Source organism: Schistocerca nitens, chromosome 8, assembly GCF_023898315.1.
Source record: "Schistocerca nitens isolate TAMUIC-IGC-003100 chromosome 8, iqSchNite1.1, whole genome shotgun sequence".
In the NCBI taxonomy this organism is placed as follows: Eukaryota; Metazoa; Arthropoda; class Insecta; order Orthoptera; family Acrididae; genus Schistocerca; species Schistocerca nitens.
The window spans coordinates 464,595,995-464,603,494 of record NC_064621.1 but is presented as its reverse complement, the minus strand read 5'-3'; the positions used below and the strand labels follow the sequence as shown (position 1 = coordinate 464,603,494).

General features: G+C 47.0%; 1 non-coding gene across 1 annotated transcript; it reads left to right on the top strand.

Moving 5' to 3' along the window:
- The first annotated feature begins 6,940 nt into the window (after window positions 1-6,940).
- Trnal-caa (transfer RNA leucine (anticodon CAA)) lies at window positions 6,941-7,015 on the top strand. Its single transcript has one exon. It is a non-coding gene; the product is annotated as a tRNA-Leu (tRNA).
- The last annotated feature ends 485 nt before the right edge of the window (window positions 7,016-7,500 follow it).

Genomic DNA, 7,500 nt, shown 5'->3' with positions numbered 1-7,500 from the left:
GTGTCCGGAGCAAATATGGTGGGTCTGACACACCGGTGTCAATGTGTTCTTTTTTCCATTTCCAGGAGTGTATATCCATACAGAGGACGAGGTTGAGGTCTGGCAGAGGCAGCACTCAATGCCACTAGACTATAGTATCCAGCGTATTAGGGGCGTTCAATAAGTGATGTAACACAATTCTTCCTGAAGGCGGATTGGTTCTATTCGAGATTCCAATACACCGTATGATTCCCCACTCTTCTAGCGACAAAACGATATTATTCAGCATGATCTCCGTTCAATGGGATGGCTTTGCGCCACTTTGCTCAGAGGGCCTGTATGTCCGCATGGTACCACTACAATGCCACCGTCTTGCTGCATCAGTAATCTCGCCATCATGCACGTACTGCTTCCCTCGGAGAGCATACGTCATTGGGCCGACGGATGGAAGACGGAAGGTGCGAGATCCGGGCTGTAGGGTGAATGGGGAAGAACAGTCCAATGGAGCTCTGTGAGCTCCTATAGGGCGTGCAGAGTTATGTGACGCCTTGCGTTTACGTGGAGAAGGAGAAGTTCGTTTGTATTTTTGTGGCGACGAACACGCTGAAGTCGTTTCCTGAATTCCCTGACGGTAGCGCAACACGAGGAAGAGCGTATGAATATTCTTTGATGCTTTGGTTTTCCGCCAAAACAAACTACGTATAGCTCTGCCGCCATCTATCGAAACTTCATGAAACTATAGGGGCTGATGCGGAAATATTCCACAATGTCGCAGCCGGCCGCAGTGGCCATGCGGTTCTAGGCGCTTCAGTCTGGAACCGCGCGACCGCTACGGTTGCAGGTTCGAATCCTGCCTCGGGCATGGATGTGTGTGTTGTCCTTAGGTTAGTTAGGTTTAATTAGTTATAAGTTATAGGGGCTGATGACCTCAGATGTTGAGTCCCATAGTGCTCAGAGCCATTTCAACCATTTTGAACCACAATGCCCCACAACAAATTCCGCATTTCTTCAACCGAAATTGGCCGAGAAAAATGTGTTGCATTACTTTTTGAACGTCCCTCGTCCCTCTTGCAAAGTTCTACAATATAATATATGTAATTACACTATCTGATCAAAAGTATCCGAACCCCTATCAGATGTCCCGAGAGGGAGAGCCAGCAGCATAAAAGGTGGTATGTCTCCTCTGTTATGTCAGTCCCACCTGGATTATCCGCCCCCCCCTCCCCAAATTCAAACCAACTGGATTATCCGCCCCCCCCTCCCCAAATTCTATAAGTCCCTCCAGATCCTTGAGCCTCATGGACTCCACCTCGCCTTCCATATACGCCTCCCATCCCCCACGCGGACCCTCTATGACCTCATTCCTTTCCCCCATCTGCTCCTATTCCTTGAACATATCGGCATATTCTACACCTCCCGCCGCCTTGATCCCCCTCCTCTCCTGGTTGCTCCTCTCCTCTCCCATCCCTGCCTCTGCCATGCCTTCACTGTTGTGTACCCCCTACCCTCCATCTCTACACCCTTCATCTCCTTTCCCAAGGTGGCTTCCATCAACTCCCCCTCCCGTATGATGCCCTCTCTCCCTCCATTTGTCCCTCCTATCAACTCTGATCCTCACCCCCCCTCCCTCCTTTCCTCTGGGCTCTCTCTTCCCCCCCCCCTTCCATCCTGCTTTCTCCCCACCTAACCTCTCCCTACCTCCCTTCTCCCCCCCAGTCCTTTTGTATTCCCCTCCTCTGCCTTTCCCCACTCCCTGTTGCGTCTGCCCAGCATTCCCCCCCCCCCTCCTCTTATGGGTCCTCGCCCTCCATCGGCTCCTTTCTCCCTTCGTTTTTCCTCTCCTTCCCCCCTTTTTATTTCCCATCATCTGTCCAGGTTCCCCCCACCTGCCCTCGGCTGTGGTATGTCATATTTGCCATCTTTTTAGTGCAGTGTTCAAGTGAATGTTCAGTGTTGTTCGTCTTTCCAAAGTGTTGCGAACAGAAATCATGCTGTCGCTGGGTGTGAATTTTATGTCTCTTGCGAACAGAAACCAGACTGTCGCCGTGTTTTTTTTAATTGTCTGTCTATTATTTTACCTGTCTGTTTCATTTGTATTTTATTAGCATCATCATCCCTTTGTTCTATGTTTTAAGTTCCACGATTTTTCCGCCATGTTACCATTTAAGTCTCCGATTTTATCGCCTGTTTTTATTATTTATTATCTTCACTTTTTAAAACAAATTCTGTAGGCTGAAGAGCGGCATACTAAGCTGCTGCCAGCCCGCCCCCTTAGGGGGGAATCGAAACTAAATAAGGAAAAAAAAAGTTGTGTTGTCAGTAGGATAACTGTGTATGAAGTTCCTCTAACACATTTCATTTATTAATTTTGCCTCTGTCTGACTCGAGTATGGAAGCTTTACAGACAGAACACGCTTCGTTATTAAATAAAGCCCACCATGTACAAAACACGAATAGATATCTCTTTCACTTTTCAAATATTAAAAATCCTCTGTTATAATACGGAAAATAATAACAGTACAAATTCATTATAACTGTTCCTGCAAGCCCTTACATTTATATTCCGACAGCAAAATGTTGCGCCAGCAGAAGACACCGACCAACGAGCACGATGCCGTATCGTCCACTAGTTTCGTAAATAATTCCGCGCAACTTTCCGCGAAAAACGGTAAATTATTTTTCCCCTACGATCCGACGTAATCCTTTCAACTTAAAATCATACTTTCTGCCAAATCCTTCTAATTCTTCATGTCATTCACGCTCGACATGGCTCTATGCGACATATTTATATGCAATGGCAACAACGACCCATTGTTCACGTACTAGTACATCTGAATGAGCAATAGTCCTTGGGCAGTGTGAAGCATGACAATTCCACCGCCATGAGAAAAGGCTTCAAAATGCCAGGAACCGGCCGTGAGTAAGGAGTACAAATCTACTATGTTGTAACACCAAAAATAGTAATACCCTTTACAAGTAACAGCTGAATGGGTCGGTCAGGGATTTTGAACGTGGACTAGTCATTGAATGACACCTGATTAACAAATCCATCAGGGGCGTTTCAGTACTTATAAAGCTGCCCATGTTGAGCATTGATATGATTGTGAAGTGGAAACATAGACGAACAACCACAGCTTCATCAGGATCAGGCATATACACTATCTGATTAAAAGTATCCGGATACCCCCAAAAGATACTTTTTTCATATTAGGTGCATTGTGCTGCCACTTACAGCGAGGTACTCCATATCAGCGTCCTCAGTAGTCATTAGACATTGTGAGAGAGCAGAATGGGGTGCTTCGCGGAACTCACGGACTTCGAACATGGTCAGCGATTGGGTGTCACATGTGTCATACGTCTGTACGCGAGATTTCCACACTCCTAAACATCCATAGGTCCACTTTTTCCGATGTGATAATGGAGTGAAAACGTGTGAAGGGACACGTGCAGCAGAAAAGCGTACAGGCTGACCTCGTCTGTTGACTGACAGAGACCGCCGACAGCTGAAGAGGGTCGTAATGTGTAGTAGGCAGACATCTATCCAGACCATCACACAGGAATTCCAAACTGCATGAGAATCCACTGCAAGTACTATGACAGTTAGGCGGGAAATGAAAAAACTTGGATTTCATGGTCGAGTGGCTGCTGTAAAAAGTCACACATCACGCCGGTAAATGCCAAACGACGCCTCGCTAGGTGTAAGGAGCGTAAACGTTGGGCGATTAAACACTGGAAAAACGATGTGTGGAGGTGTGGAGAGACAAATCACGGTACACAATGTGGCGATCCGATGGCAGGGTGTGGGTATGGCGAATTCCCGGTGAACGTCATCTGCCAGCGTGTGTAGTGTCAACAGTAAAATTCGGAGGCGGTGGTGTTTATGGTGAGGTCGTGTTTTTCATGGAGTTGGCTTGCAGCCCTTGTTGTTTTGCGTGGTGCTATGACAGCACTCGCCTACATTGATGTTTTAAGCACCTTCTTGCTTCCCACTGTTGAAGAGCAATTCGGGGATGGCGATTGCATATTTCAACAAGATCGAGCACCTGCTCATAATGCACACGGCCTGTGACGAAGTGGTTACACGACAGAACATCCCTGTAATTGACTGAACTTCACAGAGTCCTGACGTATATCCTACAGAACACCTTTGGGATATTAGGGAAGGCCGACTTCGTGCCAGGCCTCACCGACCGACATCGATACCTCTCCTGTGCAGCATTCTGTGAAGAATGAGCTGCCATTCCCCAAGAAACCTTTCAGCAACTGATTGTACGTATGTCTGCGAGAGTGGAAGCTATCATCAAGGCTAAGGTTGGACCAACGCTATATTGAATTCCAGCATTACCGATGGAAGGCGCCACGAACTTTAAAGTCATTTTAATCCAGGTGTCCGGATACTTTTGCTCACATAGTGTGTCATATACTGACAGGAATCGTTGAGCATTGCGGAGCAGGAATCACTCGTGAATTCCGAAGTGCCACCAGCCGTCCAGCTAGCACAATGACTGTGCTTAGGGAGTTAAAAAGTATTAAAAAAAATGTGTGACGAGGGCCTCCCGTCGGGTAGACCGCTCGCCTGGTGCAAGTCTTTCGATTTGACGCCACTTCGGCGACTTGCTCGTCGATGGGGATGAGATGATGATGATTAGGACAACACAACACCCAGTCCCTGAGCGGAGAAAATCTCCAACCCAGCCGGGAATCGAGCCCCCGAGACTTTAGGATTGACAGTCTGTCGCGCTGACCACTTACAAGGGAACCTCCCCATCGCACCCCCCTCAGATTTAGTTATAAGTTGGCACAGGGATAGGCCTTGAAAAACTGAACACAGATCAATCGAGAAAACAGGAAGAAGTTGTGTGGAACTATGAAAAAAATAAGCAAAATATACAAACTGAGTAGGCCATGCGCAAGGTTAGCAACATCTAGGAGAGGGTCAACTTGCGAGCGCCGTGGTCCCGTGGTTAGCGTCAGCAACTGCGGAACGAGAGGTCTTTAGTTCAAATCTTCCCTCGAGCGAAAAGTTTAATTTTTTATTTTCAGACAATTATTAAAGTTCAGGCACTCACACATAATCAACTTCGCTCTCCAAAATTCCAGGACATGTTTAGATTTGCTTGGACATATGCAGGATTTGACGGTCTACACACGGAAACATTTGAAAACGTAAAAAACATATGTTTTGACAGAACACAGGGAAAACTGTGCGACTGCGAAACTGTTGCATTCATTTGATGCACTTTATGTGACAAACTCTTATGTTTTCATCACTTTTTTGGGAGTGATTATCACATCCACAAGAAAACCTAAATCGGGCAAGGTAGAAGAATCTTTTTACCCATTCGCCAAGTGTGCAAGTTAGGTGGGTCGACAACATATTCCTGTCATGCGACGCACATGCCGTCACCAGTGTCGTATAGAATATATCAGACGTGTTTTCCTGTGGAGGAATCGGTTGACCTACGACCTTGCGATCAAATGTTTTCGGTTCCTATTGGAGAGGCACGTCCTTTCGTCTACTAATCGCACGGTTTTGCGGTGCGGTCGCAAAACACAGACACTAAACTTATTACAGAGACGTCAATGAATGAACGGACAGATCGTAACTTTGCGAAAATAAAAAAAGTAAAAATTTCACTCGAGGGAGGACTCGATCCAAGGACATCTCGTTCGGCAGCTGCTCACTCCAACCACGGGACCACGGTGCTCCTCAGATCACACTATCCTTGATGTTGCCAATCTTGCACATGGACTACTCAGTTTGTATATTTTGCTTATTTTTTCATAGTTTCACACAACTTCTTCCTGTTTTCTCCATTGATCTGTGTTCAGTTTTTCAAGGCCTATCCACTGCGTCAATTTAAAACTAAATCTGAGGGGGGTGCGATGGGGAGGTTCCCTTGTTAGATCTCATTCTGCTCTATATTGGTCGACGAATTTGTTCGTGGCGGACGTCCGATGACAGCCGTTCAGGTTCTTTGTGGATCCGTTCACTTAGTTTTTTTTATTACGGAGGGTACCTAAGCATCTACCGTGCTGGCTACACTCAGCTACCGGGGGCGGCCGTTAAAAAGAATGGGCTACAAGGGTCGAGCTCCTCCTCGTAAAGCACATATTTCTGCAATCAGTGTAGTGTAAAAGGCGACACCAGTGGACAATGGATGTCTGGAAACGAGAGACTTGGAGTGGTGAATGACACTACACACTGTGGCAATCCGATCGAAGGGTTTGGGTTTGGCCTGAAGAATTTTGGGCCTACCTGTCATCAAATGTATCATGAAGAGCGAAGTACAGAGGAGGCCGCGTTATGGTATGGGAATGTTTTTCGTGGTTAGGATATGGATCCATTATTGCGTTTAAGAAAAAGCTAAACACGGAAGGATATTAAGAGATTTTACAGCTTACAGCATTGTGCATTGTGTTCTGTGTACTATAGAGCAACAGTTCTGACACGACGATTATTTGTATCGCCATGACAGTGGATCTTGCTATAAATCCGCATTTAGAAGGGATTGGTTTGTGGACAATAATATACCTGAAATGTTTCCAGAATGAGATTTTCACTCTGCAGCGGAGTGTGCGCTGATATGAAACTTCCTGGCAGATTAAAACTGTGTGCCCGACCGAGACTCGAACTCGGGACCTTTCGGTCGTGAGTCGTGCTTCGGTAGCTGAGTTGGTAGAGCAGTTGCCCGCGAAAGGCAAAGGTCCCGAGTTCGAGTCTCGGTCGGGCACACAGTTTTAATCTGCCAGGAAGTTTCATATCAGCGCACACTCCGCTGCAGAGTGAAAATCTCATTCTGGAAACATCCCCCAGGCTGTGGCTAAGCCATGTCTCCGCAGTATCCTTTCTTTCAGGAGTGCTAGTTCTGCAAGGTCCGCAGGAGAGCTTCTGTGAAGTTTGGAAGGTAGGAGACGAGGTACTGGCAGAAGTAAAGCTGTGAGAACCGGTCGTGAGTCGTGCTTCGGTAGCTCAGTTGGTAGAGCACTTGCCCGCAAAAGGCAAAGGTCCCGAGTTCGAGTCTCGGTCGGGCACACAGTTTTAATCTGCCAGGAAGTTTCATATCAGCGCACACTCCGCTGCAGAGTGAAAATCTCATTCTGGAAACATCCCCCAGGCTGTGGCTAAGCCATGTCTCCGCAGTATCCTTTCTTTCAGGAGTGCTAGTTCTGCAAGGTTCGCAGGAGAGCTTCTGTGAAGTTTGGAAGGTAGGAGACGAGGTACTGGCAGAAGTAAAGCTGTGAGAACCGGTCGTGAGTCGTGCTTCGGTAGCTCAGTTGGTAGAGCACTTGCCCGCGAAAGGCAAAGATCCCGAGTTCGAGTCTCGGTCGGGCACACAGTTTTAATCTGCCAGGAAGTTTCATACCTGAAATGGGTTACCAGGTGTAGAAGTATGAAACCGGAATTTCTCTATATGTAACGGCTAACGACGGACGTCAACACACAGCAACCCAAGTTCCATACACGGGGTATCTATTTCAAACCCGTAAACATGTCGAGTTTTGTGCCTAAGAACTACG